Raw genomic sequence first — 20518 nt, forward strand, 5'->3', positions numbered from 1 at the left:
TTTACTTTATTTGGGGTTTGAATATATATAAGTAACAGTGATTATATTTCTCTGACAGACACTAATTGAAATATTTAGATTAAGAAAAATGGCTTTTTGAAGCAAAGAGAGTGCTGTATTCCCTTTATTTTGTAAGGGAAGGGTATCCTCCTTCCGTATTAATCTCTCATTAAATGTAATTTGAGATTTATATATATATATGTGTATATATATATATATATATATATATATATATACAGTATATATATATATATATATATATATATATATATATATATATATATATATATATAATGGACTGAGTTTAATTTACTGAGCACATAAAAGTATAAGTAAATTAAAACCTAAAAAGACGTGTACGTAAATACATTGGAGTCAATTTATCAAGCTCCGTATGGAGCTTGATGCCCTGTGTTTCCGGCGAGCCTTCAGGCTCGCCAGAAACAGAAGTTATGAAGCAGCGGTCTAAAGACCACTGCGCCATAACCTGTCTGCCTGCTCTGAGGTGGTGGACAGAAATCAACCCGATCGTATACTATCGGGTTGATTGACAGCCCCTGCTAGCGGCAAATCTGCAGGAGGTGGCATTGCACCAGCAGTTCACCAGAATTGCTGGTGCAATGATATGCATTTATCGATGTGCAGTGGACATGATATGCTACATCGTATCATGTCCGTCCGCACAATAATAAATAGACTCCATTATGTGGAATTCTCAATACAAGCTTATGTAAGTGTGTTTCAGCCTTTCTAAAAAGGAATTGCAGTTTTTTTTTTTTACATGACTGTAACATATTATGGCTGCAACGTACACTAGCACAGAGCTAGATAAACAAAGAACCCTTTAAAGTAGTGGATCTATATAATACAAGAACAAGGCATATACCTCGCTCTCTGGCTCTCTCGCGAATGCTCTTCCTAGATTTTACAATGATTTTCCAGAGAACATTTTGATGTCTGGTGGGCACTCTTGCTCAGCCTTTTAAATTGCTAATTCTGATGATAGAGGCTGCAGTGGTGCTTCTTGTAATAAAACATGCACCTGGGGCAATACAACAGAAACTGAATTTCTTGACCTTTTTTGGGCACAATATGCTTAATGTAGTATAGAAAATATTTCCTAATGTGTTGATAATAACTATTTAAAAAATGTCCAATCACAGTGATCTCAGGGGCAACACTCCCTATTATTTCTTTTAGATTTAGTTTTAAGTATTTTTAACAAAAAGCAGCAACACCAAAAAAAAAGGTGATAATCTCAAATGAAAGAGTGGTGTCTACAGGAATAATTTGCAGAAGTTCTTCTTTACAGAAAGGGTTATTGATTCCTGTAATAAATTTCCATTAGAAGTGGTAAAAACAATCACTGTGGGAGACTTCAAATATACCTGGAATAAGAATAAGGCTGTCCTATATGACGACTACCGCGGAAGCCGAAACGCGTCAGCCTTAGGGTACGTGGATACCCACTCCTACCATGTTGCTCCAATGTTTCCTGCTATAACCTGTAATTCATGTTTTAAAGAAATAAAGAATCACTGTTTTTCCAATCTGGTGCTCTCTTTTTCGTGTGTTGGTGATTGGATGTCCTATATGACCTCAGTAATCTCCTACTTTATGGGAAATATGAGCAGACTTTTTGGACCTAGGGTCACTTGCTATCAAAGTCTACGTTTCTAGGTTCAATTTCATATCCACATACAATGATATTTAGTTGAAATAAATCTTTATTGTGGGCTACAATCATTGAAAGACAGTACAACCAATGGTTAATCAGATATGACATCTATAATGCACAAAATTACAATTTGTAGAAGCTTACATTCCTTTAGATGCCCCCCGTCCTGTACCACACCGGTACTTGTGGGATAGAAGTGACTGACATTATCTAGCATATCTCTGTATATACGCTTTGCCCGTTTTATACATTCTTATAAAGTAATAATAATAGATTCCCCATAACATAAAAAAAAGCAAAAAAAAGAAACAAGGGGTACAAGAGAGAAAGAAAAACATAAAACAGAAAAAAAACAACAACTACAAACTAACTTCATAACTGTGGTACTAGTGGTGAGCATCTTTTTGCTCTGATCATTTTTTGTCTAGGCTCTGATAGTTCCTGTAAAGAGATAACATCTAAGAGTTGAGTCTAGTCTACCGAAGAAGGTGTGGTCCCAAACTCCCGCCTTATTTTTAATTAAGAGTACCCTTGTTTGCCGTTTATATAATATGGCTTATTGTAGCATGATACATATAGTCTTATTCTTTCTCATTCATTATCCAGTAAAACCATATTTTGGTGAACTGTTCCCTATCACCTTGTATAGAGGCCGATATTTCCGACATAGTATATAAATGCTCTATCTTGCCCATTATCTCCTGCCACTCGGGGGCCCCTACTTTCCAGTGTCTGGCTATACAGACTCTGGTTGCTGTACATAGAGTCTTAATATATGTATTTATGACCTTATTATATTGTGTAAATCTATAGTTCAGGAGTGCATGTGCTGGAGTCAAAGTGATATGCTCTTGGAGTAACCTATTTATAAGTTCCTGGAGTTTTTCCCAAATAATTCTAATTCTAATTTGGGGGCATGTCCACCACATGTGGAGGTATGTACCCCTTTCCTGACAACCTCTATAGCAGTGATTTGACCCATTTTGAGAGAAGTGGCATGTTTTCTCAGGTGTGAGATACCATCTAAAAGCTGTCTTTATACAATTTTCTCGCAGGTCGGCGTTAATCAAACCCCTACTAGTATCAAACATCACCTGCTCCCATTGTTCCCTTGATAGATTCAGTCCAGTATCATGCCCCCATTTGGTCAGCAGCGTCGAGGTGCTCGGCTCTGCGGCTGTCTGTAAGGCTATATATAGTTTTGATATCAGCTGTCTCTGTCTGTCTGGAGCAGTGCAAATCCGCTCCAAGGGGGTCATTGTCTGAGCTGTCCAAGGGTAGCAGTAGCTCTGCACCGCCGAGGAGAGCTGTAGGTATAGGAACCAATGCAATTTCAATGGCTGTATTTTGTCTTGCAGTTGAGAATACGTCTGTATATGTCTGCCCTCCAGAAAATCCGCCACCCTGTAGAGTCCCTTATTGAGCCACTTCCCCACCTGTATACGAATCTCAGGTGGAAGTAAAGCTCCTACCGGCTTAATGCCTGTGCTTGCCGGCATCAGTTTCAGAGTGCCTGTGAGAGATCTCCAAATCTTGATAGTGTCAGTCATGGCCAGTGATCGAAAGCTTTGTTCATCCAGTGAGTGCCCCACTTCCCATAAAGCATCTGCAGGGCAGTCATACCCCCCCAAGCCTGCCTCTATCTGGGTCCAAAGGATCTTAGGGTTATTTTGGTTTAGTAAAGAGGTCTGGGCTAGTCTGGCCGCGTAGTAATAATCTAACAAATTCGGCATGCCCACCCCCCCTAATTGTCTGTGTCTGGATAACGTACGGGAAGCTATTCTCGCTTTTCTATCCTGCCTCAGGAAGCTGTTAAGGGACGATTGCAATTTAAGCAATTCTAGTTTAGGTATCATCATGGGTAAAGTTCTAAAAAGATACAGAATCCTGGGCAGGATATTCATTTTAATAGCAGAGAGTCTCCCATACCAGGAAAAGTTATAGGTTTTCCATTTCTTGAGGTCTTTGTCTATGGTCTTATAGAGAGGGGCGTAATTTAAGTTATGTAAGGAGTGATATGATTCCGCAATTTTAATACCTAGATATGTAATCGATTTTTTGGCCCATGCGAACTCAAAGTTGGCTTCTATTAATTTTTTTGTATGTGCTGGGAGAGATAAAGGTAGCGCCTCGCTTTTCTCTAAATTGATCTTATAACCTGACACCAGTGAGAAGTCATGGAGCGTCTGGTAAAGGTTAGGGAGAGATATCAAGGGTCTAGTTATGGTTAATAGAACGTCATCTGCAAAAAGCGATATTTTGTATTCCGAATCCCCCACCCTAACTCCAGAGATGTCAGGATTTTGTCTTATGGCTGCCGCTAGTGGCTCTATGCATAGGGCAAAGAGCAATGGGGACAGGGGACACCCCTGCCTCGTGCCACTAAGGATCTGGATGGGTCTGGACTGAAAACCTGCCGCTCTAATGACTGCCGTTGGGGTAGAGTAGATTCCCCTTATCGCCTTCATAAATGCCCCACTAAATCCCATCTCCGTCAAAATCGTGGTCATGTAGGTCCAGTCTATCCTGTCGAACGCCTTCTCCGCGTCCAGCGAGAGAAGCAGAGAAGGCGTCCCTGTGGCCTTTAAGTAGTCTACGAGTGTAATGGTCCTCCTAACATTATCAGGAGCCTCCCTTTCTGAAATAAACCCCACTTGGTCTGGGTGGACCAAATGTGGTGCAATTTTCCTGAGTCTATTTGCTAGTATTTTCGTGAGAATTTTAACATCCTGATTTATCAGGGATATTGGTCTATAACATACAATGATATTTAAGGGTATAAAATGGCACTAAATATGTGTAATAACATTAGAGACACAATACTCAATAATACTATATTAAATAAAAGAAAGAACAGTAGTTATACATTGTAAAATATGTTTGTCCATAAACCATATAAAAGATGTGAACATTTAATTAAAGTTAACAGTTCATGTTTGTGTACTACTATTTATCACTGGCCAACCAGGGCAACCTCCAATAAAACCAGTTAGTTCATTCAGCAAAGGGACAATTTTTTTAAATGAAACTAAAGCTTGTAATATATTTTAAATTAGTCTCTTTCAGATGCAACATAGAAAAAACAAGTACAGTCTCCTTTAATAAAGGTGGAAGTAGTAGCCCAGACAACCATGCAATTTCTCATGAAGATAAACGTATCCACAGCAATACCTTCAGCAGCTTTTGCATAACATCATCATATGGGGGTGGGGGAAGTTATACAATAGTTATTCTGTTGTGTTTAATTTACTCCATTTAACCTAAGCAAATAAGCTTGCTCAAATGTTTCTTCACTTGACCTTGTTCCAATAAATCTCCAGGTAAGCAAAGTCTTACAGTTGTATACAGCTTGCCTTGATTTCTAATATTGCAACCACACTATACTAAGCATGTTCTATATTCATAACATATTAGTTACAGTGCAATTTCAAAGTTATTATTATCATTATTTATTTGTATTGCGCCACAAAATTCCGTAGCGCTGGGTACAAAGATAGAGGTATAAAATTACAAGGATTTGATAACATAACAAACAAAACAAATCTAGTTCAGGAGGAAGAGGGCCCTGCTCCGAAGAGCTCACAGTCTACAGGTTGAGAATGCAGAGACAAAAGCTTTGGGGTGGCTTGTCACATGGATTGTAGTTGCAGCAATGAGTCAGGCAGTTCAATAATTATTTTGGTTATGGTGATAGATGGAGGAGAGATGGTAAGCCTCTCTGAATAGGAGCGTCTGAAGCTATACAAGGTTGGTTGACAGTCTGATGGATCAGATAGAAAGTTCCAGAGGACAGGAGCAGCATGTAAGAAGTCTTGGAGGTGGGAGTGGGACGTAGAGATAATAGGAGTGGAGAGATGTAGATCAGAGGTTGATTGAAGAGGACGTGTTAGGGAATATTTGGAGATGAGAGAGGAAATACAGTTGGGAGTGAGGCTGTTGAGTGCTTTGTAAATTAGGGTTAATACTTTAAATTTTATTCTGGAGTGTATGGGGAGCCAGTGTAGAGACAGTGTAGAAAAAGTTCAGTATGCTATGAACTTATTATTCTTTTAAGATTTAGTGGATACACAGGGCGACATTACATATGCAGCGTCAGGCGCAAAACCCAGCGTCACCAATTTTTAGTCTAATCGAGCAATCACATATATGGCGCAGCATACAAGTTACGCGCATATATTTTACCCATCATCCGCCGTTTTTACTCCCATGAACTAACATAAAACTGGCGTCGCAAGTTGGTATCATATATTCAGCGCAAGAATTTACGTGCACAGAATGGAGAAATTTTACTCCAATTTCACCTCGCCACACATAGGCAGGCGTAGCAAGCCTTGCGCTGACTTTGAAAGTAACTCCCTGGAAGCCTTAACAAACACCTAACACATGCACAATATCAACCTCTAAATTGCAATCCCGCTGTTCGCAATAACTAATAAAAGCATTAACCCCTAATCTGCCAGCCCCCACATCGCAAACTACCTTATAAAAGTATTAACCCCTAATCCGCCACCCAACCACAATGCAAAGTACCTAATTAACCTATTAACCCCTAATCCTTCAACCCCCCACAATGCAAAGTACCAAATTACACTATTAAACTCTAGTCCGCCAACCCCCCACAATGCAAAGTACCTAATTAACCTATTAACCCTTAAACCGCCAACCCCCCACAACACAAACAACTAATAAACACATTAACACCTAAACCACCAACTCCCCACAATGCAAATTATTAATCTAATAACTAAGCCCCCTAACCTAACACCCCTAGGTTACCCTCAATTAAAATACACTAACATAAAATAACAAAATACTATCTACCTTAAAAATGTTTTAAAAATTACCAATAATAAGACATTAATTACTTTAAAAAACTAACATTACCCAAAATAAAAAATCCTAACTTTACATTAAAAAAAATCCTAACATTACAGTACAATAAAAAACATAAGATTACAAAAAAATAAAAAAAAATCTAACATTACAGAAAATAACAAACTAAAATTATCCAAAATAAAAAAGTTATTCCTAATCTAATACAAAAAAGCCACCCCAAAATAAAAAAAACCTAATCTAACAATAAACTACAAATAACCCTTAAAATGGCATTTTGTAGGGCATTGCCCTAAAGATAACAGCTCTTTTTTCAAAAAAAATCAAAGTACCCCTAAAATTACAACCCAACACCCACCAACCTCCCAAAATAATTATTTTGGTTATGGTGATAGATGGAGGAGAGATGGTAAGCCTCTCTGAATAGGAGCGTCTGAAGCTATACAAGGTTGGTTGACAGTCTGATGGATCAGATAGAAAGTTCCAGAGTACAGGAGCAGCATGTAAGAAGTCTTGGAGGCGGGAGTGGGATGTAGAGATAATATGAGTGGAGAGATGTAGATCAGAGGTTGATTGAAGAGGACGTGTTGGGGAATATTTGGAGATGAGAGAGGAAATACAGTTGGGAGTGAGGCTGTTGAGTGCTTTGTAAATTAGGGTTAATACTTTAAATTTTATTCTGGAGTGTATGGGGAGCCAGTGTAGAGACAGTGTAGAAAAAGTTCAGTATGCTATGAACTTATTATTCTTTTAAGATTTAGTGGGTACACAGGGCGAGATTACATATGCAGCGTCAGGCGCAAAACCCAGCGTCACCAATTTTTAGTCTAATCGAGCAATCACATATATGGCGCAGCATACAAGTTACGCGCATATATTTTACCCATCATCCGCCGTTTTTACTCCCATGAACTAACATAAAACTGGCGTCGCAAGTTGGTATCATATATTCAGCGCAAGAATTTACTGCACAGAATGGAGAAATTTTACTCCAATTTCACCTCGCCACACATAGGCAGGCGTAGCAAGCCTTGCGCTGACTTTGAAAGTAACTCCCTGGAAGCCTTAACAAACACCTAACACATGCACAATATCAACCTCTAAATTGCAATCCCGCTGTTTGCAATAACTAATAAAAGCATTAACCCCTAATCTGCCAGCCCCCACATCGCAAACTACCTTATAAAAGTATTAACCCATAATCCGCCACCCAACCACAATGCAAAGTACCTAATTAACCTATTAACCCCTAATCCTTCAACCCCCCACAATGCAAAGTACCAAATTACACTATTAAACTCTAGTCCGCCAACCCCCCACAATGCAAAGTACCTAATTAACCTATTAACCCTTAAACCGCCAACCCCCCACAACACAAACAACTAATAAACACATTAACACCTAAACCACCAACTCCCCACAATGCAAATTATTAATCTAATAACTAAGCCCCCTAACCTAACACCCCTAGGTTACCCTCAATTAAAATACACTAACATAAAATAACAAAATACTATCTACCTTAAAAATGTTTTAAAAATGACCAAAAATAAGACATTAATTACTTTAACCCCTTAATGACCGCAGCACTTTTCCATTTTCTGTCCGTTTGGGACCAAGGCTATTTTTACATTTTTGCGGTGTTTGTGTTTAGCTGTAATTTTCCTCTTACTCATTTACTGTACCCACACATATTATATACCGTTTTTCTCGCCATTAAATTGACTTTCTAAATATACCATTATTTTCATCATATCTTATAATTTACTATAAAAAAATTATAAAATATGAGGAAAAAATGGAAAAAAATACACTTTTTCTAACTTTGACCCCCAAAATCTGTTACACATCTACAACCACCAAAAAACACCCATGCTAAATAGTTTCTAAATTTTGTCCTGAGTTTAGAAATACCCAATGTTTACATGCTCTTTGCTTTTTTTGCAAGTTATAGGGCCATAAATACAAGTAGCACTTTGCTATTTCCAAACCACTTTTTTTCAAAATTAGCGCTAGTTACATTGGAACACTAATATCTTTCAGGAATCCCTGAATATCCATTGACATGTATATATTTTTTTTTAGAAGACATCCCAAAGTATTGATCTAGGCCCATTTTGGTATATTTCATGCCACCATTTCACCGCCAAATGCGATCAAATAAAATGTTTTTTTCACTTTTTCACAAATATTTTCACAAACTTTAGGTTTCTCACTGAAATTATTTACAAACAACTTATGCAATTATAGCATAAATGGTTGTAAATGCTTCTCTGGGATCCCCTTTGTTCAGAAATAGCAGACATATGGCTTTGGCTTTGCTTTTTGGTAATTAGAAGGCTGCTAAATGCCCCTGCGCAAAATACGCGTATTATGCCCAGCAGTGAAGGGGTTAATTAGGGAGCATGTAGGGAGCTTCTAGGGTTAATTTTAGCTTTAGTGTAGTGTAGTAGACAACCCCAAGTATTGATATAGGCCCATTTTGGTATATTTCATGCCACCATTTCACCGCCAAATGCGATCAAATTAAAAAAAACGTTAATTTTTTCACAATTTTAGGTTTCTCACTGAAATTAGAAACCTTGTGCAATTATGGCACAAATGGTTGTAAATGCTTCTCTGGGATGCCCTTTGTTCAGAAATAGCAGACATATATGACTTTGGCGTTGCTTTTTGGTAATTAGAAAGTCGCTAAATGCTGCTGCGCATCACACGTGTATTATGGCTAGCAGTGAAGGGGTTTATTAGGTAGTGTGTAGGGAGCTTGCAGGGTTAATTTTAGCTTTAGTGTAGAGTTCAGCCTCCCACCTGACACATCCCACCCCCTGATCCCTCCCAAACAGCTCCCTTCCCTCCCCCACCCCACTATTGTCCCCGCCATCTTAAGTACTGGCAGAAAGTCTGCCAGTACTACAATAAAAGATTTTTTTTTTTTTAAAAGAAAAAAAAAAAAAGCATATTTACATATGCTGTGTTTAGGATCCCCCCTTAGCCCCCAACCTCCCTGATCCCCCCCAAAACAACTCTCTAAGCCTCCCCCTCTGCCTTTTTGGGGGCCATCTTGGGTACTGGCAGCTGTCTGCCAGTACCCATTTTGCACAATATTTCTTTTTTATTTTTGTTATTTTTTCTGTAGTGTAGCTTCCCCCCCCCCCCCCACGGACCAACCCCCACCACCTAAATAACGAATAAGGTTGTTTTTTTTTTTAAATTACTGGTCCCACTTTTATTTTGGGACACTTTTTTCTGTAGTGCAGCGGTCCCCACCCGGTTCCTGCCCCGGCGCGCGCCCGCGCGCGCCCCCTCGTGCACGTGCGCGCGCCCCCACGCGCGCCCGGACTTGCACGCCCACGATCCCGCCCCCCTCCACATGACCAGGGCCATCGATGGCCACCTCCCACCCACCAACGATACCGGCCATCGATGTCCGGTGCAGAGAGGGCCACAGAGTGGCTCTCTCTGCATCGGATGGCCATCTAAGGTTATTGCAGGATGCCTCCATATCGAGGCATCACTGCAATAACCGGAAAGCAGCTGGAAGCGAGCAGGATCGCTTCTAGCTGCTTTCCACACCGAGGATGTGCAGGGTACGTTCTCAGGCATTAACTGCCTTTTTTCTGGGGACGTACCCTGCACGTCCTCGGTCATTAAGGGGTTAAAAAACTAACATTACCCAAAATAAAAAATCCTAACTTTACATTAAAAAAAAATCCTAACATTACAGTACAATAAAAAACATAAGATTACAAAAAAATAAAAAAAAATCTAACATTACAGAAAATAACAAACTAAAATTATCCAAAATAAAAAAGTTATTCCTAATCTAATACAAAAAAGCAACCCCAAAATAAAAAAACCTAATCTAACAATAAACTACAAATAACCCTTAAAATGGCATTTTGTAGGGCATTGCCCTAAAGATAACAGCTCTTTTTTCAAAAAAATTCAAAGTACCCCTAAAATTACAACCCAACACCCACCAACCTCCCAAAATAAAAAACACCTAACTAAAAAAGAAAAACCTAATATACCCATTGTCCCTAAAGGGGCATTTATATGGGCATTGCCCATAAAAATAAAAAAGCCCTAATCTAAAAAAAAAAACACCCCCAAAAAAACTAACACTAACCCCAAAATAGGAACTCACCATTGATGAAGTCCGGCAATCCATCTTCTTCCAGACGTCGAAGGTCTTTTTCCAGGCGGCTCCATCTTCACCCATCACGGGCCCATCTTCTTTCCGGAGGCACAGAAAGGTGATGGTCTTTGGCGACGTGGAGGTCCTCTTCATGCGATCGTCTGTTGCACACTGAAGATTGAATGCAAGGTACCCTTTTTATATTGGGGTACCTTGCATTCCTATTGGTTGAAAACTTAAAATCAGTCAATAGGATGAGAGCTGCTTACATCCTATTGGCCTAAAGGTCAGCCCACTTTTTTAAAACTATCCCCAAAAGCACGAATTACAAGACTGGCAAGACAAAAAAGGCCATTTGTTGTGGATCTGATGATCCATTTATCTTAGGGCTCAGGGTCACTTATAATAAAATTTAAAATGCTATTCCCATGAGGAAGTGTGCAGCATTACCCACTAACACATAGGGATGTTTAAACTGGTTTAAACAATTTCTAATAAAGAACAACCTTTTAAACATTATTAATATTTTTATGATTTATTACATGAATCTTTGGCCTAAGGTATTTGAGGTAAACTGATGGGACTTAATTGACACTCCATGGTACGCAAAACAAAATTGTATAGTGTTAAAGTGAAATCTTTGGCTTTCACCCCATACCTCTTCTGGTGCCACATCAAACCATCTGACAACTGAATTTAGGACCCAACTTGTTTGATTTCTCTGCAGCTGTTCTTTTTTGGATGTATCCAACATAAATGATTTTGAGTCTATTTGTATATGTAGATGTGTGTCTCTTATACAAGTTGTACATGATGTCAACTTTCCACTCAAATGTGTTATTAAATAAGTATATCTTTGTTTCAGTTAAAGGTATACTGAATCCAATTTTCTTCTTTCATGATTCAGATACAGCATGCGATTTTAAGCAACTTTCTAATTTACTCTTATTATCAATTTTTCTTTGTTCTCTTTGTATCTTTATTTGAAAAATCTTTGGTTCCATCTTTGATTCAGCACCTGGGTACAGCTTGCTGATTGGTGGCTAAATGTACCCACCAATCAGCAAGCGCTATCCAGGGTTCTGAACCAAAAATGGGCTGACTCATAAGCTTTACATTCCTGCTTTTTCAAATAAAGATACCAAAAGAACGATGAAAAATTGATAATAGGAGTGAGTTTGTAGCTGAAATTGTTATAGATTATATGTAAACAGTTCTATTTAAGGTAATATGTGAAACAAATACATGCACAAGCATATCAGACAGCCATAAAAGTACACAAGAAAATGTCTGAGGATACTAGTAGCTGTATTGGAGAATACTTGTAAGTGTTCGTCAGAGAAAATGTTGCGAGCCAGGTGGGATATGAAGTAGCTATTTGGGGGCAGTGTAATACTTTCCAATATTATAACTATTATTTATAAATGTTACTTAAGCTATCCAAAAGAACAAATTAATTGCATAAGTTCATATCAATTGATTTCATGATAATTTGTTAAAAAAACAACAACAAAAAAAGTTACTTTCAGCATAAATTCACTTACATTTTAGCTGAGTGGTCAGTAAAATTAGCCCGGTGGTGTGCCAATTAAATAGATCCTAAGCAGCGTGCTGCTCATTACTTCAGCCTCTGGCCCCTGATTCACTTATTTTTTTTAATGTATCACATTATTTTTGTATATTCCAGGCATACTGTACTAATATTTTCTCATTACTTTACAACACTGCCAAGATCTATTTACTTATTCATTTCCCAGCCCCGCTGTTATTATACTTCACAGTGCATTGCTGTTTTTTTTTTTTTTTAAATGTTGCTTACTATTATTTCAAATTAACTGTATCTACCTATTAAGGGCTAGGTTACAAGTGGTACGCTATCGTTAGCTAACTTGTTTTTTAATGCTGCAAACAAATATGTATTTTCTGGTTGTATTCTAATAATAAGACTGAGAAATATAATCTAATGGTGCCCTAAGACTTTTGCACAGTACTATATATATATATATATATATATATATATATATATATATATATATATATATATATATATATATATATATATATATATATATATACAGTATATATACATAAATAAATAAATAAAAAGAGAGAAGCGCTCAACCTGGGAACGAACATTAGCATAATAGCTTGTTCTATGGCTAGTTACCACCCAAGAAGCAGCCTCTTTTTGCTCTATATGTGCCGTTCGCAGAGAAGAGCTTTCCTGTAGCATATCAGTCGGATCCTGACTTAACAGTACAGTCCAGCCCCAAAATGCCAGGCAATCCCTCTCTGAACGAGAGAAATGGCAAAACCCCAGACGTACGTTTTGGCCTAGTGTGGGCCTCATCATTGAGATGCAGCCATATCCCTCTAGGAACACTGAGCAATGGGTCCACGTCCGGATTCCCGCATCACACTTAGGGAGACTTCCCTAAGAGTCATAATTTGCATCAATAAAAAGAGAGAAGCACTCAACCTGGGAACGAACATTAGCATAATAGCTTGTTCTATGGCTAGTTACCACCCTAGAAGTAGCCTTTTTTTGCTCTTTATGTGCCTTTCACAGAGAAGAGCTTCCCTGAAGCATATCAGTCTGATCCTGACTTAACAGTACAGTCCAACCTTGAAATGCCAGGCAATCCCTCTCTGAACGAGAGAAATGGCAAAACCCCAGAGGTACGTTTAGGCCTAGTCTGGGCCTCGTCAGTGAGGTGCAGCCATATCCCTCTAGGCACACTGAGCAATGGGTCAACATCTGGATTCCCGCATCACACTTAGGGAGACCCTCGTTCAGAGAGGGATTGCCTGGTATTTCATGGCTGGACTGTGCTGTTAAGTCAGGATCAGACTGATATGCTTCAGGAGAGTTCTTCTCTGTGAAAGGCACATGTTGAGCCAAAAGAGGCTGCTTCTTGGGTGGTAACTAGCCATAGAACAAGCAATTATGCTATTGTTTGTTCCCAGGTTGAGCGCTTTTCTCTTTTTATTTAGGAAAATTATGACACTTAGGGAAGTCTAGATACAATAAATAGGAAAAGGGGGGAGTGGGGCAAGAAAGGGTTAAGTAGCACTCATTCCTATTAGAAAGTAATAATGCTGAGTAATCTCAGCTAAATAGTAGTGAAGAGTTAAATGTTTAAAAACTAATTTATTAACATATATATAATAAAATAAGGGATGTAATAAACATTACTAATACAGAAGAAGGTTAAACCTAGTCACCCTCTAAAAAGCAATTCCTAACATAGGTTATAGAGTACACACAGCCAAACCACAACCCTGTATTCCTGGCCGATAACTGGAAACGTCAGCTTCAGGTGCCAGGGGTAGCCTCATCAGTGTTCTCAATAGCCAAATAACTCTATGAAAAGGAAGCAAACTCTAAAATTACACAAACACGTTTCGGTCGTTACTATCTGGCCTTTCTCAATGTGAAGTGAAATACTGACAAGCCGAGTGCCGATATTACACACTTTCTATACCCTGTGTGGTCATGCTAGAGCCAATGGCATCTATTTATCAAGCCGTCAACCGCAAATACGCTGGAATTCCGCAGCATATTTGTGGCAAGCCTGATTCCCCTCAGTTATCAAACCCTACAAACCGGCAAAAGTAGAATTTAGTGACGTAACATACGATCTGCCGGACTCAGTCCGACACAGATCGATGCTTACGTCACTCCAGATGTTCTGAATGCAAGTTCGGCACTATCTGACTACTTTTGCTAGTTATCAAATAACTAGCAGGTACGCTCGGCACTAATCCGGCCCAGCATACCTGGTTTTCAATCCGCCGCCCTGGAGGCCGCAGATGCCATAGGAATCAATAGGAGTCTGAAAGCAGCGAAAGCTCATGTTTGCTGCTGCCCGATATCCCATTGATTCCTATGGTAACGTTTACACCAACACCCTAACATGTACCCCGAGTCTAAACACCCCTAATCGGCCCCCCTACACCGCTACTACCTACATTATACTTATTAACCCCTAATCTGCCACCCCCTACACCGCCGCCACCTACATTATACTTATTAACCCCTAAACCGCCGCTCACGGAGCCCACCGCCACTCTAATAAACTTATTAACCCCTAAACCGGCGCGACTAAAGTGTTTAACCCCTAAACCGCCGCTCCCGGAGCCCACGACACCTACATAATACTTATTAAGCCCTAATCTGCCCCCCCTGCACCGCCACCACCTACATTATATTTATTAACCCCTAATATGCCCCCCTACACTGCCGCCACCTACATTACATTTATTAACCCCTAATCTGCCCCCCTCTACACCGCCGCCACTATATTAAATTTATTAACCCCTAAACCTAAGTCTAACCCTAACACCCCCTAACTTAAATATAATTTAAATACATCTAAATAAATATTCCTAGCATTAACTAAATTATTCCTATTTAAAACTAAATACTTACCTGTAAAATAAACCCTAAGCTAGCTACAATATAACTAATAGTTACATTGTAGCTATCTTAGGGTTTATTTTTATTTTACAGGCAAGTTTGTATTTATTTTAACTAGGTACAATGGTTATTAAATAGTTATTAACTATTTAATAACTACCTAGTTATAATAAATACAAATTTACCTGTAAAATAAAACCTAACCTAAGTTACATTTACACCTAACACTACACTATAATTAAATTAAATCCCTAAATTAACTACAATTAAATAAAATTATCTAAATTACGGGGAAAAACCCCCACTAAATTACAGAAAATAATAAAATAATTACAAGATTTTTAAACTAATCACACCTAATATAATACCCCTAAGAAAATAAAAAAGCCCCCCCAAAATAAAAAAAGCCCTACCCTACACTAAATTACAAATAGCCCTTAAAAGGGCCTTTTGCGGGGCATTGCCCCAAAGTAATCAGCTCTTTTACCTAAAAAAAAAGTACAATACCCCCCTCAACATTAAAACCCACCACCCACACAACCAACCCTACTCTAAAACCCACCCAATACCCCCTTAAAAAACCTAACACTAACCCCTTGAAGATCACCTTACCTTGAGAAGTCTTCACCCAACCGGGCAGAAGACCTCAACGAAGCCGGGCGAAGTGGTCCTCCAGACGGGCAGAAGTCTTCATCCAAGCCGAGCAGAAGAGGTCCTCGAGACGGGCAGAAGTCTTCATCCAGACGGCATCTTCTATCTTCATCCATCCGCCCCGGAGCGGCTCCATCTTCAAGACATCCGACGCGGAGCATCCTCTTCCATCAACGTCTTCTTGAACAATGACGGGTCCTTTAAGTGACGTCATCCAAGATGGCGTCCCTTCAATTCCGATCAATCGGAATTAAGGTAGGAAAAATCCTATTGGTTGATGCAATCAGCCAATAGGATTGAGCTCGCATTCTATTGGCTGATTGGAACAGTCATCCAAGATGGTGTCCCTTCAATTCCGATTGGCTGATAGAAATCAGCCAATCGGAATTGAAGGGACACCATCTTGGATGACGTCACTTAAAGAACCCGTCATTGTTCAAGAAGACATTGATGTAAGAGGATGCTCCGCGTCGGATTTCTTGAAGATGGAGCCGCTCCGCACCGGATGGATGAAGATAGAAGATGCCGTCTGGATGAAGACTTCTGCCCGTCTGGAGGACCTCTCCTGCCCGGCTTGGATGAAGACTTCTGCCCGTCTGGAGGACCACTTCGCCAGGCTTCGTTGAGGACTTCTGCCCGGTTGGGTGAAGACTTCTCAAGGTAAGATGATCTTCAAGGGGTTAGTGTTAGGTTTTTTAAGGGGGTATTGGGTGTTTTTTTTTTTTTACTTTATTTATAGAAAAGAATCCAAGACATACATGAAAAGTACAGTCACATTGGTATAATATGTTTCGATGTTAACAAATGCATAATAAGACATAGAAAGTAGTGACCGTGTTACAAAGCCCGATACTTAAATGAAATCTTCATGCATGCACTTGGACTCAACATTTTTCAAGAATATTTTTGGTATACAAACAAACAAAGAAAAGCATAACAACTAAGATAGGAAAAGAGAGAAAATAGCATAGAAGGAAAACGAAGAAGTCAACAAATAATAAACAACAATCATACTCATACTCACCTAGGGCACCTCCGGATCCCCCCCATCCAGCCAACACCACGCCTTCACAAATGAGGGAAATCCTCAACGGATTAAATCAGTGGACAGGCACCAATTGCCTCTTAGATTTTCATTTAGGACGTACTGACTGTTTTTAAAGGGAAGGAGAACTCTATCCCTAACTATGTCCGGTAAGTGCAACAAATAAACCCCCCATTTAAGGAGAAATCTCTTCACTCTTTTCTCAGGGTCTCCACTAGTGTCCGCCTGCTCAATTAGCATCTGAGTATGTACTGCCCCAAGCAGCTGCTGAAATGGTGGGGTCCTCTCACCCACCCACTCCCTGAGAATGGCCTGTTTAGCTAACATGAGGACTGTAGTTATGAAGGTGTCATATTTATGTGTCAGGTCTCTAGGCTTCAAAAAAAAAAAAAAAAATCACATGCTGCGCCGAGAGGGATAAATTTTGTTTAGTTAATTTGCCCAGCCAAAACAAAATCTTCTGTTAAAATTTCTGCACTTTTGGGCACCCCCACATTAAGTGAATCCAATCAGGAGAATCACGGCTGCATTTACTACATGAATTACGTGCCCCCTGAACCCACTTAGCACGCATACCAGGGGTAATATAAGCTTGGTGCAGGAACTTCAAGTGCGATTCTCTCAATTTTGCAGAAATAGTACCTTGAATTGCCCTCTCAAAGCTCATAGTGATCAGCGTAGTGTCTACCTCTAATTCCCCAAAATGTGACCATTTCGATACGATCCCACGCAAGGTGGAGTCCTCAAAATGTCGAAGCAGCAAATTGTATGTGTGTGAAAGTCTGTAAGGTCCCAACTTTGCCAAGGCACAAAGTTTATCTATATTGGAAGGTTCCTTAGACAACAGTCCCCCAGAAATTAATGTAGGGATGTAATGTCGGCATTGGAAGTACGCAAACCTGTGAGTGCTCGGGAGGTTGTAACTCATTTGCAGGTCTTGAAAGGGTATTATGTCAAAATTCAGGGGATGCAGGAGTTGATGAAGTCTTGTGAGTCGTAGTTGTTGCCATGTCTGAAATGCCTGTGTAGTGTACCCAGGAAGAAAGTTGAGGTTACCCTGGATTGGAAGATATTTACTAGTAGATTTCTGTAGTCCCCAGAGTCTACAAATCTTGGCCCAGGCTCTCAAGGGATCCCTAAATAGAACATGGTTTTGGACAAACGTGGGTAGCGATTTAAGATCCGCATGAGGCAAGAAAGCTAAGTGCAGTGGTTTAATGAAGTTGGATTCTAAATCGGGGACGGTGTAGCAGTCATTCCCCACCAACCAGTCCAGTACAAATCTGGAAAGGGCCGCCCAATTATACCACATGATATTAGGAAGACTGAGCCCTCCCCTACCCACTGGCATTGACAAGGGAGTTTTACCTATCCTGTGTTTCTTACCCTGCCAGATAAAATCACCAATGGAAGTTTGCAAGGAGGTAATGTCTTGTTGGGTGAGAAGGAGGGGTAACATTTGCAAGGGATAAAGAAGTTTAGGCAAGGCGACCATCTTGAAAAGGTGCACCCTTCCCGAAAGAGAAAGGGGGAGCTTCATCCAACCCATCAACATCCGTTTAATATCACTTACAATCCCACTGAGATTAAGAGAGTATAATTTATGAGGGTCAACATGTACACGAATACCCAAATATTTAAAGCAGCCGTCAGTGATTTTAAGACCAGTATCCGCTAGATTTGGGTATTGGGTGGGTTTTAGAGTAGGGTTGGTTGTGTGGGTGGTGGGTTTTAATGTTGGGGGGTATTGTACTTTTTTTCAGGTAAAAGAGCTGATTACTTTGGGGCAATGCCCCGCAAAAGGCCCTTTTAAGGGCTATTTGTAATTTAGTGTAGGGTAGGGCTTATTTTTATTTTGGGGGGCTTTTTTATTTTGTTAGGGGGATTAGATTAGGTGTAATTAGTTTAAAAATCTTGTAATTTGTTTATTATTTTCTGTAATTTAGTGTGGTTTTTTTTGTACTTTAGATAATTTTATTTAATTGTAATTAATTGTAGTTAATTTAGGGATTTAATTTAATTATAGTGTAGTGTTAGGTGTAATTGTAACTTAGGTTAGGTGTTATGTTACGGGTAAATTTGTATTTATTTTAACTAGGTAGTTATTAAATAGTTAATAACTATTTAATAACTATTGTACCTAGTTAAAATAAATACAAACTCGCCTGTAAAATAAAAATAAACCCTAAGCTAGCTACAATGTAACTATTAGTTACATTGTAGCTAGCTTAGGGTTTACAGGTAAGTATTTAGTTTTAAATAGGAATAATTTAGTTAAAGGGATATGAAACTCAATTGTTTTCTTTCATGATTTAGAAAGAGCAAGCCATTTTAAGCAACTTTCTAATTTATTTCTATTATTTAATTTGCTTCATTCTCTAAATATCCTTTGTGGAAAAGCATATCTAGATAGGCTCAGTAGCAGCTGATTGATGGCTGCACATAGATGTGCATTGCTATTTTTCAACAAAGGATATCTAAAGAATGAAGCAAATTAGATAATTGAAGTAAATTGGAATGTTGTTTAAAATAGTATTCTCTATCGGAATAATTAAAGAAAATTTTGGGGTTTAATGTTCCTTTAATGCTAGGAATATTTATTTAAATGTATTTAAATTATATTTAAGTTAGGAGCTGTTAGGGTTAGGGTTAGACTTAGGTTTAGGGGTTAATAAATTTAATATAGTGGCAGCGGTGTAGGGGGGCAGATTAGGGGTTAATAAATATAATGTAGGTGGTGGCGGTGTAGGGGGGGCAGATTAGGGGTTAATAAATATAATGTAGGTGGCGGTGGGCTCCGGGAGCGGCGGTTTAGGGGTTAAACACTTTATTTAGTTGCGGCGGGGTCTGAGAGCGGTGGTTTAGGGGTTAATACATTTATTAGAGTTGTGGCGGGGTCCGTGAGTGGCGGTTTAGGGGTTAATACATTTATTAGAGTTGCGGTGGGCTCCGGGAGCGGTGGTATAGGAGGTAAACAGTACAGGGAGTGCAGAATTATTAGGCAAATGAGTATTTTGACCACATCATCCTCTTTATGCATGTTGTCTTACTCCAAGCTGTATAGGCTCGAAAGCCTACTACCAATTAAGCATATTAGGTGATGTGCATCTCTGTAATGAGAAGGGGTGTGGTCTAATGACATCAACACCCTATATCAGGTGTGCATAATTATTAGGCAACTTCCTTTCCTTTGGCAAAATGGGTCAAAAGAAGGACTTGACAGGCTCAGAAAAGTCAAAAATAGTGAGATATCTTGCAGAGGGATGCAGCACTCTTAAAATTGCAAAGCTTCTGAAGCGTGATCATCGAACAATCAAGCGTTTCATTTAAAATAGTCAACAGGGTCGCAAGAAGCGTGTGGAAAAACCAAGGCGCAAAATAACTGCCCATGAACTGAGAAAAGTCAAGCGTGCAGCTGCCAAGATGCCACTTTCCACCAGTTTGGCCATATTTCAGAGCTGCAACATCACTGGAATGCCCAAAAGCACAAGGTGTGCAATACTCAAAGACATGGCCAAGGTAAGAAAGGCTGAAAGACGATCACCACTGAACAAGACACACAAGCTGAAACGTCAAGACTGGGCCAAGAAATATCTCAAGACTGATTTTTCTAATGTTTTATGGACTGATGAAATGAGAGTGAGTCTTGATGGGCCAGATGGATGGGCCCGTGGCTGGATTGGTAAAGGGCAGAGAGCTCCAGTCCGACTCAGACGCCAGCAAGGTGGAGGTGGAGTACTGGTTTGGGCTGGT

This window comes from Bombina bombina, chromosome 4 (genome assembly GCF_027579735.1).
Source record: "Bombina bombina isolate aBomBom1 chromosome 4, aBomBom1.pri, whole genome shotgun sequence".
Lineage (NCBI taxonomy): Eukaryota > Metazoa > Chordata > Amphibia > Anura > Bombinatoridae > Bombina > Bombina bombina.